The sequence below is a fragment of the Mobula birostris genome, chromosome 13 (genome assembly GCF_030028105.1).
Source record: "Mobula birostris isolate sMobBir1 chromosome 13, sMobBir1.hap1, whole genome shotgun sequence".
NCBI lineage: Eukaryota > Metazoa > Chordata > Chondrichthyes > Myliobatiformes > Myliobatidae > Mobula > Mobula birostris.
The window spans coordinates 3,226,817-3,245,610 of record NC_092382.1 but is presented as its reverse complement, the minus strand read 5'-3'; the positions used below and the strand labels follow the sequence as shown (position 1 = coordinate 3,245,610).

The window sequence follows — 18,794 nt, the reverse complement described above, 5'->3', positions numbered from 1 at the left end:
ATGTGTAAGGACGGTATGTAGAGCTGTGGCTATTGCACCATTTGTCGATCGATTGTTTCAGACTAAACACATTGATGAAGGGAAAGCCATGCAGTGTATATGGATTTCAGCAAAGCATTTGATAAGGTACCCCATGCAAGGCTTACTGAGAAAGTAAGGAGGCATGGTATCTAAGGGGATGTAGCTTTGTGGATCTGGAACTGACTTGCCCACAGAGGGCAAAGAGTGGTTATAGATGGCTCATATTCTGCATGGAGGCCGGTGACCAGTAATGTGCCTCAGGGACCTGTTCTGGGACCCTTACTCTTCGTGATTTTTATAAATGACCTGGATAACGAAGTCGAGAGATGGTTCGTAAATTTGCTGATGACACAAAGGTTGGGCATATTGTGGACAGTGTGGAGGGCTGTCAGAGGTTACAGCAGGACATTGATAGGAATCAAAACTGGGCTGAGAAGTGGCAGATGGAGTTCATCCCAGATAAGTGTGAGGTGGCTCACTTTGGTAGGTCAAATATGATGGCAGATATAGTATTAATGGTAAGACTCTTGGCATTGTGGAGGATCAGAGGGATCTTGGGGTCCAAGTCCATAGGACGCCCAAAGTAGCTGCGTGGGTTGACTCTGTGGTTAAGAAGGCATATGGTGCATTGGCCTTCATCAACTGTGGGATTGTTGAAGAGCTGCGATGTAATGTTGCAACTATATAGGACCCTAGTCAGAGCCCACTTGGAGTACTGTGCTCAGTTCTGGTCACCTCACGACAGGAAGGACGTGGAAACCATAGAAAGGGTGCAGAGGAGATTTACAAGTCTGTTGCCTGGATTGGGGAGCATGCCTTAGGAGAATAGGTTGAGTGAATTCGGCCGTTTCTCCTTGGAGCGACGGAGGATGAGAGGTGACCTGATGGAGGTGTACAAGATAATGAGAGGCATTGATCATATGGATAGTGAGAGGCCTTTTCCCAGGGCTGAAATGGCTAGCATGAGAGGGCAGAGTTTTAAGGTGCTTGGAAATAGGTATAGAGGAGATGTCAGGGGTAAGTTTTTTATGCAGAGAGTGGTGAGTGTGTGGAATGGGCTGCCGGCGACGGTGGTGGAGGCGAAACGATAGCGTCTTTAAAGAGACTCCTGGATTGGTACATGGAGGTTAGGAAAATAGAGAGCTATGGGTAAGCCTAGGTAGTTCTAAGGTAAGGACATGTACGGCACAGCTTTGTGGGCCAAAGGGCCTGTGTTGTGCTGTGGGTTTTCTGTTTCAGGATCCGTACTCGGAGATATAATGTGGTGGCCATTACAGAGACTTGGATGGCTCAGGGTCAGGAAAGGTTACTTCAAGTGCCGGGTTTTAGATGTTTCAGAAAGGACAGGGAGGGAGGCAAAAGAGGTGAGGGTGTGGCACTGTTGATCAGAGATTGTGTCACGACTGCAGAAAAGGTGGACATCATGGAGGGTTTCCCTACTGAGTCTCTGTGGGTGGAGGTTAGGAACAGGAAGGGGTCAATAACTTGGTGGTTTTTATAGGCCGCCCAATAGTCACGGGGATGCCGAGGTGCAGATAGGGAAACAGATCCTGGAAAGGTGTAATAATAACAAAGTTGTCATGATGGGAGATTTTAATTTCCTAAATATCGATTGGCACCTCCTTGGAGCAAGCGGTTTAGATGAGGTGGAGTTTGTTAGGTGTGTTTAGGAAGGTTTCTTGACACAATATGTAGATAAGCCTAGAAAAGGAGAGACTGTACTTGATTTGGTATTGAGAAATAAATCTGGTCAGGTGTCCGATCTCTCAGGGCACTTTGGAGATAGTGATCATAATTCTATCTCCTTTACAATAGCATTGAAGAGAGATAGGAACAGAGAAGTTAGAAAAGTGTTTAATTGAAGTCAGGGGAATTATGAGGCTGTCAGGCAGGAGATTGGAATCTTAAATTGGAAACAGATGTTCTCAGGGAAAAGTACGGAAGAAATGTGGCAAATGTTCAGGGGATATCTGTGTGGAGTTCTGCATAGGTATGTTCCAATGAGACAGGGAAGTTATGGTAGGGTACAGGAACTGTGGTGTGCAAAGGCTGTAATAAATCTAGTCAAGAAGAAAAGAAAAGATTACAAAAGGTTCAGAGAGCTAGGTAATGTTAGAGATCTAGAAGATTATAAGGCTAACAGGAAGGAGATTAAAAAGGAAATTAGGAGAGCCAGAGGGGCCCATGAGAAGGCCTTGGTTGGCAGGATTAAGGAAAACTCCAAGGTATTCTACAAGGATGTGAAGAGCAAGAGGATAAGATGTGTAAGAATAGGACCTATCAAGTGTGACAGTGGACCCTAGCCAGTCCTTTCAACATTCGGTAGGTTTCAATGAGATCCTCCCCCACCCCACCCCTGCATCCTTCTAAATGCCAGTGAATATCGGCCCACAGCCACCAAATGCTCCTCAGATGTTAACCCCTTCATTCCTGGAATCACCCTCGTTAATCTCCTCTGTACTCTGCACAATGAATACACATCCTTTCGGAGATATTGAGCCCAAAACCATTGACAATATTCAAAGTGTGGCCTGACTAGTGTCTTATAAAGGCTCGGCATTATCTCAAGCAACATTATCTCCTTGTTTTTTATATTTTATTCCCCATCAAATAAAGGACATTTCATTTGCCTTCTTTACTGCAGATTCAAACTGTAAATTAACTTCCTCGGAGTCTTACATGAGGACTCCAAAGTCCCTCTGCAGCTCTGACATTTGAACCTTCTCCCCATTTAGATGATAGTGTGTACTATCATTCTTTGTACTAAAATGCATCATCATACTTTTCCCAACATTGTATTCAATCTGACACTTTTTTGCCCATTCTTCCAATTTGTCTAAGTCCAGCTGCAGTCGCATTGTTTCCTCAGCACTACCTACCCCTCCACCTACCCGCATATCATCCGCAACCTTTGCCACAGAGCCATCAATTCTATTATCTAAATCATTGGCAAACAATGTGAAAAGCAGCAGACTGAATACTGACCCCTGTGGTACACCACTAGGCAGCCAACCAGAAAAGGCCTCCTTTATTCCCACTCGATGCCTCCTGCCTGCCAGCCATTCTGCTATCCATGCCAGTGTCTTTCCTGTAATGCCATAGGATTTTACCTTGTTAAGCAGCCTCATGTATGGCACCTCATCAAACGCATTCTGAAAATCCAAGTAAATGACATTATTCTGCTGTTAAAGAAAGGCTGAAAAAAAACCCCAGAAAACTATAGACCAGTGCTTCTGACATCAGTAGTGTGGAAGTTATTAGAAGCACTACATATATAAGTATTTGAAAAGACAGGACTGATTTGGAACAGTCAGCATGACTTTGTTTGTTACTGGCAGCACACTTTTTTTGATGAGGTTATGGGGAATGTTACCAGGGAAGTAGATAAAGGCAATGTAGTGGATGTTGTTTACATACACTTTTGCTAGCATTTAACAATCCCGTGTAGGAGGTTGTCAAGAAAATTCATTTGCATCACATTCAATGTAAGGAAGTAAATTGGAGTAGACAATGGTGTTTTGGGAGAAGGTAGACAGTGATGGTCGATGATTGTCTCCATTAATTGGGGCTTATGACCAGTGGAGAGCCGCAGGAAGGTAGTTGGGTCTGTTGCTGTTTGCCATCTATATCAATGATTGGGATGATAATGTTTTTAACTTGATAAGCACATTTGCATATGACACCAAGATTGGGGATGTAGTTGACAGAGAGGCAAGTTTTCACAGGTTACAGTGGGATCTGGAACAGCTGGAAATTCTGCGCTGACAATGGCAGACGGGATTTAATGCAGGCAAGTGTGAAGTGTTGCACTATGGTAGGTCTTACACAGTAAACAGTAGAGCACTAAAAATTGTGGTGGAACAAAAGGATCTGGGAATACAGGTCCATAACTCATTGAAAGTAGTGCCACAGGCAGATAAGGTCATAAATAAAAGCTTTTGCCAGAATGACCTTCATAAATTAAATTATTGACTGCAGGAGACAGGATGTTATTTTGAAGTTGTATAAGACATCGGTGAGGCTGAATTTAGAGTATTGTGTGTAGTTTTGGTCACCTTCCTACAGGAAAGATGCAAGTAAGTTTGAAAGAGTACTGGGAAAAATTTCAGGGATGTTTCCGGAGGACCTGAGTGATAAGGAAAGGTTGAGTAGTTTCAGACTTTAATCCTTGAAACGCTAAAAATTGAGAGGGGATTCGATAGAGCAGTACAACAGGATGATGCGTATAGATAGGTAAATGCAAGCAGGTCTTTTCCACTGAAGTCGGGTGGAACGACAACCAGAGATCATGCATTATGGGTGAAAGGTGAAAAGTTTCAGGGGGACATGAGTGAAGACGTCTTCAATCAGAGAGTGGAGAGACAGTGGAATGAGCTGCCAATAGAAGTGGTACATGCGAGCACGATTTTGCCTTTGAAAATATGGATGGGGGAATATGGCTACTGTGCAGGTGGGCGGGAACAGGTGGTTTAAATGACTTGGACAAAGCGTCTGTACTGTGTTCTGTTTCAATATGACTCTCTTAACTATGACTCTGTGACTCCTTGATCGCAGACAAAGATTTGATTGAGTAAAGATCCGAAATTCATATCAGACTTGAATGATTCACACTTTAATTCCCCAAGAATATTCAACAGTGTGGATGTGTTTTGATGCGGTTTCAAACTGCCCACACACTCCCAGTCGCGGATCTTTCGTAACCAGGGAAAGACAAAATGCTGGAGTAACTCAGCAGGTCTGGGCAATATGTATGCAACTGAATACAACGGGGAATGTTTCAGGCCGAAACTCTTCAGTGGAACTGGAAAGGAAGGGGGAAGAGGCAATATCACTGATTGATTTGGAAAATGTGGATTGCTTTTCTGTGAGACTCGGAGCTCAGGGTCTGTGTTTAACCAGCTGCCCGCATGTTCTTTAGAACAGAGAGTGGCCTTTCTGCTGAAACCAATTCCAACTGGTTTGACATTTCACTCTCAATCACGTAAACAAACTCACTTTAGTATTCTGGTGTATAATACACTTAAAGTAGTGCCACAGGTAGATTGGGTCATAAAAAAGAGCCTTTTCCAGATTGCCTGCGTAAATTAATGTACTGAATCCTGGAGATGGGGTGTTATTTTGAGGTTGGTGACATTGGTGCGTTTGAATTTGGAGTGTTTACTGCAGTTTTGGTCATCTACCTATAGAAGAGAAATAAATAAGGTTGAACGAGTATTGGGAAAAGGTGTGGGTTGTTTTTCTGTGATATAACAACCTTAGGGTCTGGTGCAAGCAGCTATCTGGCCCCGCACATTCCACAGAACTGGAGGCAGTTTTTCCTCAAGCAGAACTTTCGGCCGTTCTGCTAAAACCATATCCAACTGGTTTGTCGTTTCACTTTCATTCAGGTGTGAAAACATTCACATTATTAGTCTGCTTCACTGCAGGGAAGGTCAGTGAATGTGAAAACTGATATAAAGAACACTACTGGTAGTCTCGAAACCACAACGTTACCAATTACAGTCGATGCCCTGCTTGCTGCGAGTTTCCGGAATTTTATAGTTTTTTCCTTCAGACTCACATTGTCTATAGTTGTTTCTAAAACATTTTTTTCATGATTCCTTAAAAAAATCAGTTTGTGACAGTCACCAGACCAAAAGACACAGGAGCAGAATTCAGCCTGTCGATTCTGCTCCACCATTCCTTCATGGCTGATCTCTGCTCCCACTCAACCCCATATCCTTTAATGCCCTGACTGATCAGGAGACAATCAACTTCCACCTTGAATATACACACAGACTTGTCTGCCAGTAGAGTCTGTGGCAGAACATTCCACAGATTCACTACTCCCTGGCTGAAACAAATCCTTCTTTCATCTTTTCTGAACGGTCGCCCCTCAGTTTGGAGGCTGCGCCCTCTAGATTTTGGATACCCCCACCACAGGAACCATCCTCTCCCACATCCACCCTAGCCAGTCCTTGCAGCAGTTGGTAAGTTTCAATGAGATTCCCCAGCATTTCTCTAAATTCCAGTGAGTACAGGCCCAAAGCTGCCAAATGCTGTTCATACGTTAACACTTCATTGCTGGAATCAATCATCCTCATGAACCTCCTGTGGTCACTCAACAAAGACAACACGTGCTCTCTGAGATATTGGGCCCAGAACTGTTGGCGACACTTGAAATATGGGCTGACCAGTGTCTCACAGAGACTCAGAATTTTCTCCTTCTTTTATATTATATTCCCCTTGAAATAAATGACAACATTGCATTTGCCTTCTTTACCACAGACTCAACCTGTAAATTAACCTTGAGTCTTGCCTGAGTTCTCCTGATTCCCTCTGCAACTCTGATGTTTGAACCTTCTCCCCATTTAGCTGATAGTCTGCACTATTGTTCATTTTACCAAAATGCATTATCATACATTTCCCAACACTGTATTCAACCTTTTTTGCCTGTTCTTTCAATTTGTCTGAGTTATTGCTTCATCAGCACTACCTATCCCTCCACCTATCTTCCTATCATCCACAAACTTTGCCACAAAGCCAACAATTCCATTATCTACATTATTGACAAACAATGTGAAAAGTAGCGGTCCAAATACAGACCTGACGAACACCACTAGTCACTGGCAGCCGACCAGAAAAGGCCCCTTTTATTCCCACTCGTTGCCTTCTGCCTGTCAGCTATTCAGCTGATCATACCAGTCTCATTCCAGTAATGCCACAGGATTTTAGCTTGTTAAGTAGCCTCATGTGTGGCACCTTATCAAACGCCTTCTGAAAATGCAGGTAAGTTACATTCACTGTCTCCCCGTTGTCCACCCTGCTTGTTACTTCCTTGAAGAACTCTAGCAGATTTATCAGGCAAGATTTTCCTTTCCAGAAACCATGATGATTTTGACATATTTTATCACTAGTCTCGAAGTATCCTGAAACCTAATTCTTAATAATAGGCTCCAACACTTTCCCAACCACTAGCATTAGGCTAACTGGTCTATAATGTCCTTTCTTTTACCGTCCTCGCTCCTTAATGAGCAGAGTGACATTTGCAATCTTCCACTTCTCCGGGTCCTGCCAGAATCAAATGATTCCTGAAAGATCATGAGCAATGCATCCGTTATTTCTTCAGCAACCTCTCTCAGGACTCTGGGATGTGGCCCAGTTGACTTATCCACCTTTCGATCTTTGAGTTTGTATTGTACTTCTTTGTAATAGCAATGACACTCATTCCTGCTCCCTGACACTCACAGACCTGTGGCACACTGCTAGTGGCTTCCACAGTGAAGACTGATGCAAAGTACCTGTTATGTTCATCTGCCATTTCCTTCTCCTCCATTACTCCATTGCACTTTAAGGACTCTTTATCTCATTATCTCATGTTGTCATTATTTATTGCTATTTATTTTATATTTCCATTTGCACAATTTGGTATCTTCTGCACTCTGGTTGATCTTTCATTGATCCTGTTAGTTACTATTCTATAGATTTGCTGAGTATGCCCACAGGAAAATGATTTTCCATCATTTTCCAGTGTCCAATATCAACTCTCACCTCCCTTTTACTCTTTATATAACTGAAAAATCTTCTGGTATCCTGCTTCATGTTATTGGCTAGTCTGCCTTCATGTTTCATCTTCTCCTTTCCTGCAGCTGTTTTGGTTCCCTTTTGTTGGAATTTAAAAGCTTCCCATTCACCAAACTTCCCACTCACTTATGAGAAAGGGGGGGTGAGGGTGATGGGTGGCAAGGGGAGTGGGGTGAGTTGGGAAGGGAGAGGGAGAGAGAGGGATGAAGCGAGCAGGGTTATGGAGAGTGGCGGTGGGGAGCCATGAATGAGTAGCGAGGCAGTGTGTCTGGTCAGAATTATTCATCCACAGTGGCAAGGACGTTAGTCATGGCTGATCACAAGTCACTGAAAAAAAATTATGATATTAATACGGTTCCCGATCTCTGTGTCCCACGCTGGGCATTGTACTGCACACGGTTCCCAGTCTGCAATCCCACAGCAGGGTTTTTACCAAGCACAATTCCCATTCTCTGTATCCCATTGTGCACCATTTGCTGTGTCCTTCTCCGACACCGGATGTTTTGCCACACATGATTCCCAATCAGGCTATCCCACGCCAGGGGTTGTACTGGGCACTGTTCCCGTCTCTGTGTCAAACTGTCAATCTATCAAGTCCCATTGACCATACCTCTGTACCCCACCCACCCATGTACTTATCCAAGTTCCTCAAACAGACATTCTTAAGACCTCAGACAAAGTCAGCAATCAAAAGGCTGTGACTAACATTCTAAGATGCTTGTATTTTAATGCAAGAAGTATGGAAGGCAAGGCAGATGAGCTCAGGGCATGGATCAACACATGGAATAATCATGTTATAGCTCTTAGTTAGACTTAGTTGCAGGAGGGGCAGGATTGCTTGCTCAATATTAAGGGGTTCGGTAGTTGTAGACAGGACAGAGCGGAAAGGATTAAAGGGGAGGGGTCGTGTTACTACTCAGGGAAAATGTCACCACTATGCTCAGTCAGGACACACAGGAGAACTCGTCCAGTGAGGCTTTCATGGAGGAAATGAAGAATAAAAATGGTATTCCACTTCATTCAGGCCATAGTACAAAGCATCCGATAATCCCTGAGATTTAGAGGACAAACTTGTAGAACTTATCACAGACTGCTACAAGAAACATAATTTGCTATGGTAGGTGATTTAAACTTTTCACATATAGATTGGGACTCCAAAACTGTAAAATGTCTGGATATGATAGAGTTTGTCAGATGTGTTCAGGAAGGTTTCCTTAATCAGTAGGCCAAGTGGTTAAGGCATTGGACTAGCGACCTGAAGATCGCAAGTTCGAGCCCCAGCCGCGGCAACATGTTGCATCCTTGAGCAAGGCACTTAATCACACATTGCTCTGCGACAGCACTGATGCCAAGCTGTATTGGTCCTAATGCCCTTCCCTTGGACAACCTTGGTGTCGTGGAGAGGGGAGACTTGCAGCATGGGCAACTGCTGGTCTTCCATACAACCTTGCCCAGGCCTGCGCCCTGGAGAGTGAAGACTTTCCAGGCGCAGATCCAAGGTCTCGCAAGACTAACGGATGCCAATAGGGGATAAGACAGGGCGATGTAGTAAGTTTCTGTAGGGCAGTGCTTTGCATTGAGTGATCATAATACAATTAATTTCAAAGTAATTATGGATTCATGGGTGCAGATTCTGAACTAGAGATAGGGCAATTTTAATGGTGTCACAAACGATCTGGCAAGTGTGCATTTGGACAGATTGTTTTCTAGCAAGGGTGCACACGGTAAGTGAAATATTGAGAGTACAAAGCTTGTGTGTGTTTTTTTTGTCAGAATTAAAGGTAATTATAGCAGGCTTAGAGAACTTTGGTTCTCAAGAGTTATTGCGGCACTGGTTAAGAAACTAAAAAAGAAGGTGCATCTCAGATATGGGGAGGGTGGAATAAATCAGGTACTTTTGGAGTGTAAGGAATGCAAGAGAGCATAAAGAAAGAACATGAGAGCTACAGTAAGGAATGAGGTTGTCCTAGCAGGCAAAATGAAGGAGAATCCTAGGAGATCTACAGATATGATAAGGGCACAAGGATTGTAAGGAATGAAATTGGTCCTCCTGGAGATCAGAATAGTAATCTATGTGTGGCCACAAATGGAATATGGGAGATCATAGGAGGGGGGACACAAAATCTAAAAAAGTGAGGCAAAGCAGAACTGAAGCCAGAGATGCTATTTAGTGTACAGAGGAGGGGGTGATTGCAGTCACAAGGCAGGTTAAGATAGATAAATCTCCAGGGCCTGACAAAGTGTCCCCTTGGCTGATGCCTTGCAATCCCATGTAAACAACATCCACTGCCTTGCTGCCTTCAACTTTCCTGACATCCTTTTTGAAAAACTGTATAGGATTGATTGGACATGCTGGTTCTCATTAATCAGGCCATGTCTGTTGAAGTATGTACAAATCCAGTCTCTCAGAATACCATCCAATTACTTTCCCACTGCTGATGTCAGGCTCACCGGCCTATAATTTCCTTGGTTATTTTTAGAGACTTGATTGAACTGCCAAACAACATAGACTATTCTCCATTGCACCGGTTACTCACCTGTCGCTTAGGATGATGCCAATATCTCTGCTAGGACCCTGTAAATTTCTGCATTTGCCTCCATCAGGATCTGAGGGAACACCTTGTCAGGCCCTGTGGATTAATCCATCCTGATCTGGCTCAGGCAGAAAATGACTCTTCCTCTGTAATCAGTGAAAAGCCTCACCCTGGGAACAGATCCAGCAGAGAGGAAGGAACGAAAAAAAATGGAATAGCATTTTTACAGGAGGCAGGGCAGAAAGAGTTATTGTCAAGATAGCCGTGGTAAATTTATAAAAGAGTTTTCTTCCAGAGATCGAGCAATGAGAGAGAGGTTTCAGAAACGGACAATGTGAATCTAAAGATGGGATGAAGTTGGAAGCAACATTGAGGAAATTGATGACCTGATCATGGATATATAAAGCAGCACCAATGCAGTCGTCAATTGAATTGAAATGACTTTATTACTTACACCCTTCATATACATGAGGAGTAAAAATGTTTACATCGCGTCTCTGTCTAAATGTGCAATGAGCAATTTATAGTAATTTATAATAAATATGTACAATAATATAACATAGAAATACAGTTGTGTCCGCATGAATTAAGCAGCCTGATGGCCTGGTGGAAGAAGCTGTCCGGGAGCCTGTTGGTCCTGGCTTTTATGCTGCGGTACCGTTTCCCGGATGGTAGCAGCTGGAATAGTTTGTGGCTGGGGTGATTCGGGTCCCCAATGATCCTTCGGGCCCTTTTTACACACCTGCCTTTTTAAATGTCCTTTATAGTAGGAAGTTCACATCTACAGATGCGCTGGGCTGTCCGCACCACTCTCTGCAGGTTCCTGCGATTAAGGGAAGTACAGTTCCCATACCAGGCAGTGATGCAGCCAGTCAGGATGCTCTCAATTGTGTCCCTGTAGAAAGTTCCTAGGATTTGGGGGCCCATACCAAACTTCTTCAACCATCTGAGGTGAAAGAGGTGCTGTTGTGCCTTTCTCACCACACAGCCGGTGTATACAGATCACGTCAGATCCTCGGTGATGTTTATACCGAGGAACTTAAAGCAGTTCACCCTCTCAACCCCAGATCCACTGATGTCAATAGGGGTTAGCCTGTCTCCATTCCTCCTGTCGTCCACAATCAGCTCCTTTGTTTTTGTGACAATGTAATGAAAGAAACATTATCTGAAAGGGGTTGGAACATGGACTGTTCTACGTAGCCAACAAAAAGCATGGAGAGCTGAGGGCCATGCAGGTGCCAATGGCTAACCCTCAATTCTGGAAATAATGAGAGCAGCCAGAGGAGAACTTGTTAAGGGTGAGGACCAGTTCTGCCAGACGGAGGAGGCTGGTTGGTACTTTCGTGGAGAAAGAAGCAAATATCTTCTTGACAGGGGAATAGACGTGTATAGGTACTGGACATCCAGGGTGAAAATGTGATGGTCAGGGCTTGGGAATTGAAGTTGTTGAGAAAAAAGTATGTTTAAATCTCTCTCTGCCTTCCTTCCAGCTCAATATCATTGTTCCTACTGCAGGGCGACCAAAACCAAGCACAGTGCGGCAACACCAACCTCTTGTGTAACTGTGACGTAACCTCTCAACTCCGATACTCAGTGCCTTTTCCTATGAAGCCAAGTGCATTCTCTATCGAACTGTCTAAATGTTACTCTATTTTAGGGAACTGTATACCTGACATTGGTACGATCGGTGCATCAGAAACCAAACAATGGGATAGAGTGAATACAGGTCAAATTCCTCTCCCACACTCCCCTCTCAGTTCAAATGCTCTCACACTCGGTATCCCCCCTCTATCCAACTTCTCCCTCTCCCCCGCCCCTCTCTCCCCCCCTCCCCCAGATTGACTTATTTAATTAACTTGTGTATATATATATTCAGATATATGTACAGAAGATGGGTGTTTCAGGTAAAATAACAGAAACTCTCAAAAACTGATAGCAATTTTATCAAGTAGACATTCAGACTGCAGACACTGCTGAACTTTCTTTTCTATACCATTGTGTTTTTATTGTTTTTCCCCATGTAACAGAAGTATTTAAATACTGTATTAAATTAGCTTTGTTCACAGTTGAATGTGAGTGCGAAATATCAAACCGATTTGTTTGTTTTCCGCACAGAAGCTGCTCCCTGCTCTGAGGAATGTGTGCGAGTTGGAATCTGCCTTGCAAACAGGCAGCAGCTTGTACACAGAAAATCGCGTTGTGAGTCTCACTGAACAGCAACACCGGCCCCTCCCCCATAGCTACTGAATGACCCTGGCCTGATGGTCTGGGATGAAGTTAGAAGAAAATGACATGAAAACATACCCACACTGAGACTGAGCATTCTTGGTGAATTAAGGTGAGAATAATTCAGCTTCTGATATTTATTTCTGATCTTTATTTCCAGTCAACATGTTACCTATGTTTTGGATCAGTGACCAAGAAGATATTCGCAAACAAGAGGAAATGCTGCAGATGCTGGAAATCGGAGAAACACACACAAAATGCTGGAGAAACTCAGCAGGCCAGGCAGTGTCTATGGAGAAGAGTGAACAGTGGACATTTCAGGCTGAAACCCTTCGGCCAGGACTCCTTTCCTAGATGCTGTCTGGCCTGCTGAGTTCCTCCAGCATTTTGTGTGTATTGCAAGAAGTTATTCGCTCTATTTTGTCTCTTCTGTTGGTTGTGGTATTTGTGTTCTTGCATTTTCCTGTCTGCACGGTTGAGATTTTCCACAATTTATGTCAATGTTAAAAACTTCTTGAATCAGGGGTTACGATTTCAAAGCAAGTGTGCGAAAAGCCGTTTAGCCAACACAGCTTCTCTTTCCAAAACTTGTCATTTCAGATGAATGCATGTTGTTTTTCTCATTGTGACTGTGTTTATTGTGGGTATTTCGAGCTGATGTCCTCAACTTCCTTTAGAAGCAAAGACATTGATTCTGTTCAAGGTCTCGACACAGCAGACAGTGGGGGGTGGGGGTGGGTGGAGTTGTGATCAGTTAGAGAAAGCTGCAGGCGGGCATTGTGGAATGAAAGCCATGATTTCACTGCGTGGGGCAGGAGGTTCGATGGGCTGAGTGGCCAATTTCTGCCTGGTATGTTCACAAGAAAAGCTCTGACTACAGAGTTACTGTAAACTAATTTAATGAGTACGGACCAAGGCAAATAACCTGTTGCTGAACAAAAAACAAGGGAAGAGATTGCTGAGCCTCTGGCTAGGATCTTTATATCCTTGTTGTCCACGGGAATGGTACCGGAGGATTGGAGGGAGGTGAATGTTGTCCCTTTGTTCAAAAAAGGTAGTAGGCATAGTCCAGGTAATAATAGACCAGTGAGCCTTACGTCTGTGGTGGGAAAGCTGTCGGAAAAAATTCTTAGAGATAGGACCTATGGGCATTTAGAGAATCATGGTCTGATCAGGGACAGTCAGCATGGCTTTGTGAAGGGCAGATTATGTCTAACAAGCCTGATAGTTCTTTGAGGAGGTAACCAAGCATATAGATGAGGGTAGTGCAGTGGATGTGATCTATATGGATTTTAGTAAGACATTTGACAAGGTTCAACACGGTAGGCTTATTCAGAAGGCATGGGATCCAGGGAAGTTTGGCCAGGTGGATTCAGAATTGGCTTGCCTGCAGAAGGCAGAGGGTCATGGTGGAGGGAGTACATTCAGATTGAGGGATTGTGACTAGTGGTGTCCCACAAGGATCTGTTCTGGGACCTCTTCTTTTCCTGATTTTTATTAACGACCTGGATGTGGGGGTAGAAGGGTGGGTTGGTAAGTTTGCAGATGACACAAAGGTTGGTGGTGTTGTAGATAGTGTAGAGGATTGTCAAAGATTGCAGAGAGACATTGATAGGATGCAGAAGTGGGCTGAGAAGTGGCAGATGGAGTTCAACCCGGAGAAGCGTGAGGTGGTACACTTTGGAAGGACAAACTCCAAGGCAGAGTACAAAGTAAATGGCAGAATACTTGGTAGTGTGGAGGAGCAGAGGGATCTCGGGGTACATGTCCACAGATCCCTGAAAGTTGCTTCACAGGTGGATAGGGTAGTTAAGAAAGCTTATGGGGTGTTAGCTTTCATAAGTCGAGGGATAGAGTTTAAGAGTCGTGATGTAATGATGCAGCTCTATAAAACTCTGGTTAGGCCACACTTGGAGTACCGTATCCAGTTCTGGTGGCCTCACTATAGGAAGGATGTGGAAGCATTGGAAAGGGTACAGAGGAGATTTACCAGGATGCTGCCTGGTTTAGAGAGTATGGATTATGATCAGAGATTAAGGGAGCTAGGACTTTACTCTTTGGAGAGAAGGAGGATGAGAGGAGGCATGATAGAGGTGTACAAGATAATAAGAGGAATAGATAGAGTGGATAGCCAGTGCCTCTTCCCCAGGGCACCACTGCTTAATACAAGAGGACATGGCTTTAAGGTAATGGGTGGGAAGTTCAAGGAGGATATTAGAGGAAGATATTTCACTCAGAGAGTGGTTGGTGCGTGGAATGCACTGCCTGAGTCAGTGGTGGAGGCAGATACACTAGTGAAGTTTAAGAGACCACTAGACAGGTATATGGAGGAATTTAAGGTAGGGGCTTATCTGGGAGGCAGGGTTTGAGGGTTGGCACAACATTGTGGGCTGAAGGGTCTGTACTGTGCTGTACTATTCTATGTTCTATAACTATTGCAGTAATTAAATCATCCAGATCATTGACAGAGATGATGAGCAATAATGAACCCAGCACTGAACCCCGCTGCACTCCACGAGTCATTGGTCTCCAGTCAGAGAGTCAAACCATCTTCCACCACTTACTGGCTCTCCCGTGAAACCAATGTCGAAGTCAGTTTGCCACCTCATCCTGAATGCCAAACCCCTGGACCTTCTTGACTAATCTGCCATGTGAGACTCTGCCAAATGTCTTGCTAAATTGTACTAAACTATATATTTTTAATTCAGTAAAGTAACTGCTCTTTTTCCTAGAGCAGTAATTGTCTCGTTGTCCCAGTCTGATAACTGACCAACAACATTCTTGCACGTTATACTTTTGCTGCTCCGGGGAGAAACTAACCATGAAAGTTATGAAATATGAAATTATACAGTTGTGCTGTTGCCCAATGCCCAGTGTCTGAGTCCAGGATCTGATGTCCCCGGGGCTGCTGCAGCACCGTCCACACTGCAAGTGTCCTCTCAGGGCAGTGGAGCGAGTCTGCTTCAAAAAGCCTGGGATATCCCTATGAACACAGCCCCAAATCGGCAATGTCCAGAGTCTGGCTGTGTGGAAAGTGAAATGAAAAAGATGGTTTCCCATCTCCAACGAGCAGAGCAGTGGCATTACTGCCCCACAGCGGCTGTGATTGGGTCCCAGGGATAGGGAATGTGATCTTTGTCTGTCTATCTGCACAGTTTGTTATTGGGGAACGGAGAAGAACATGGGAAGTGGATCTTCAGCCCGATGGACCAATCAGAATTAATCCCCAAAGAGTCATCAGGACGATGTGTCATATCATAGGCATATGTTTCAACATTATTGGCTTTGTGACAGCAGTACAATTCAATATATAATAATAGAAAGAAACTGTATTACAGTAAGTATCTGTTACTAAAAGTTAAATTAAATAAGTATTGCAAAAATGAATTTAGTGAAGTAGGTTCATGGGTTCCATGTCAATTCAGAAATCAATTGGCAGAGGGAAGGAAACGGTTCCTGACTCGTTGGGTGTGTGCCCTCAATCTCCTGTACCACCTTCCTGGTGATACCAATGAGAAAAGGGCATGTCCTTGGTGAAGCAGATCCCTAATGACTGATGCTGCTGTTTTGAGGCATCGCTCCATGACGATGTCCTGGATGCTACGGAGACCACTGCCCATGATGGAGCTGACTGAATTGACAACATTCCTGACAGTATTTCGGTCCTGTGCAGTAGCTTCTCCACTTACCCCACCCCACCATATCAAGTGATGTGCAGCCAGTTAGAACAATATTTGTGGTACAACTGTAGAAATCTGCGAGTCTTTGGTCACATCCCAAATCTCGTCAAACTCCTAATGAAGTATAGTCGCTGATGTGCATTCTTTGCATCGATACGCTGGGCACTGGATAGATCCTCAGAGATGTTGACACACAGGAACATGAAGTTGCTCACTTTTTCCACTGCTGACCGATCAATGACGATTGGTGTGTCTGTGCCCTCATCTTACCCGTTCAGAAGTCCGCAATTAGTGCGTTGGTCTTACCGATGTTGAGTGCAAGGTTGTTGCTGGAACACCACTCACCTAGGTGATATATCTCACTCCTGTTTGCCTTCTTGCCATCTGAAAATCTGTCAATAATAGCAGTGTTATTAGCAAGTTTGTCACTGGCATTTGAGCTGTGCTTAGCCGCACAGCCATGGGTGCAGAGAGAGTGGAGCAGTGAGCGAAGCACATATCCTTGAGGTGCACCAGTATTGATTGTTAGCGATGTGCAGGCGTTATTTTCAATCTGCACAGATTGTGGTTTTCCGGTGAGGAAAACGAGGATCCAGTTATAGAAGGAGGCATAAAGTCCCAGGGGTTTGAGATTTTTGATCAGAACTATAGGAATAATTGCATTACACGCTGAGCTCTAGTCGAGAAACAAGCCTCGTGATGATCCGATGAGTTCGCATTGTGACCTATTACGGATACAGGAAAATTGCAATAAGCAGAGCTAATTCCAGCCATCGCAAACCTCTCAAAGCATTTTATCACAGTAGCTGTGATTGCTATGGATGATAGTCCTTAATGCAACTCACACTGCTCTTCTTGGGCACTGGTATAATTGTTAGCCTCTTAAGGGATGTGGAAACTTCCAACTGCAGCGAAAACAACCCCATCTCCGAGACATTCATAGAATACAACTCCTGTTGTTCTAGGTTGGCTGAAATCCCTTGTAACTCTCTGTGACGACTGCACTCACCACATCCTCTCTCTCCCAAAATCGATGGAAACACAAACATTTTCCCACAATGCCCCAGGATTAGTCTCAGTAAGGGTCTCTATAAATGCCATCAGCGTCCCATGATGGGGTGCAGAATGGTGCACCATAATGTTATTCAAAGACGCAAGTGGGGCTCGGTTTCAGACACCTGTAATGCCAACAGTGTCCCAGGATGGGGTGCAGAATGGGACACCAGTAATCAAATTCATTATCTCAGGGGCGAGGTTATGCGGGATGAGAACCCGTTTGGCTGTGTTATGAGGTCGGTGCATCTGGACAGTTTACTCCTGTCCCTGTTGCAGCCTGTCTGTATAATGTTAATTTGATAAATATCTCAGCAGTTGATCTACTGACATATTTGGACACACTGTGGCACTGTAATTTTATATCAATACAGAATGACGGTGATAATTGGGAGCAATTTAACTCATTATTGTCAATTTGTTAACGATGGTGGAAGAAAATGTCAAAAGTCGAGTGGGTCAAGGACAGTGGAAGCAGACAGATCAATTGTCTTTGCTCCTGCCTCGTGTTTGGAGATGGAAGCTGCCATTTTGTGGAACTGTTTTACATCCTCCATTTTGTGAGATAAAGTTGCTTTGCTTTCTATGTTTTTAAAGTAGGCACAAAGATGCTTCAGGTCATCTTCTAAAGTAGAGATCCATTCCAAGGTAGTTATTTGTGAGGTCTTCTTTGATATAATATAACATGCAGTTTTGTGAATGCTGGGGATGGTGCCAGCCTGATGTGATTCGAGATGATTACTGAAGAGAACGCATTACGGTTCTCTTCCTAGTTATCCCCCTGCTCTTGATGAATGTATAGAATGGCTTAGGATTCACGTTCATCCAACTTGCCAAGAATTTTTCATGACCTCTCTTGCTTTCATAATTCCCTTTTTTAGTTATTTTCTGGTGCCTTTATACTCCTCATGTGTTTCGTTTGATCCTAACTCTGAAGCTTTACATGTTTCCTTTTCCTTCTTGACTAAATTTACCTCCTCCCGGCTACCTAATGTTTTTGTGTCTTTACATCCCCGCCCTTTCTTTTAATGGGAACTTATGATGAATACCAAAAGTTGAAGGATTCACACAGTAATTCCCCAAGAATTGTCCAACAGCATTTTGATATCATTGCAAACTGCCAGACACACTTTCCTCACAACTGCTGAAATCAAATGGAACAGGTTTGACAACTCACTCTCATTTGAGTGTGAACAAAGTCACTTTAATATTGTATTTAACCATTTCTGCTGCAGGATGGAGTGATAGAGCCTTTAATGTGATATAAAGAACATGACCTAGGGTCTCGAACCCATAACGTTACCAGTTACATTTGCTGCCCTGTTTGCTGTGAGTTTACAACATTTTATTTTTACCTCAACTCTCATCATCTGTAGTTGCCTTTTTTTTTTCAAGATTCCTTCAAATAAACCAGTCTGTGCCATTCCCAACTGCGACATTCTTTAAATTAAAGAACATTAGCCTCGGGTATGGAACCTGCAGCGTTCACAGTCACAGTTCCCACTAAACATTTAACTGCTGTTGATGTAAGGGTGAGTACAAGGGGGAGACTGTGATGGTAAGGGGGAGAGTGATGGGGTGAGCAGGGTAAGGGGAAGGGCAAGGTGAGTGTGTGGAAGGTGGAGAGGGGGAAGCTGAAATTATGTGGGGGAAGTAGAGCGAGGGAGAGTGAGAGATGGGGAATGAAGGGAGAAGGCAAGAGAGAGGTGGAGTAAGA

At 43.9% G+C, this 18,794-nt stretch overlaps 1 protein-coding gene across 10 annotated transcripts in view; it reads left to right on the top strand.

The window, feature by feature from the left end:
- The window catches only part of LOC140208222 (NACHT, LRR and PYD domains-containing protein 3-like), a 96,675-nt gene that overhangs the window by 4,656 nt on the left and 73,225 nt on the right, over window positions 1–18,794 (top strand). For all 10 annotated transcript variants that reach the window (XR_011888699.1, XM_072276738.1, XM_072276737.1 and 7 more), the window contains exon 2: window positions 12,234–12,456. The gene's annotated coding sequence lies outside the window, so the exon portion shown is untranslated. The remainder of the gene's footprint in view (window positions 1–12,233; window positions 12,457–18,794) is intronic.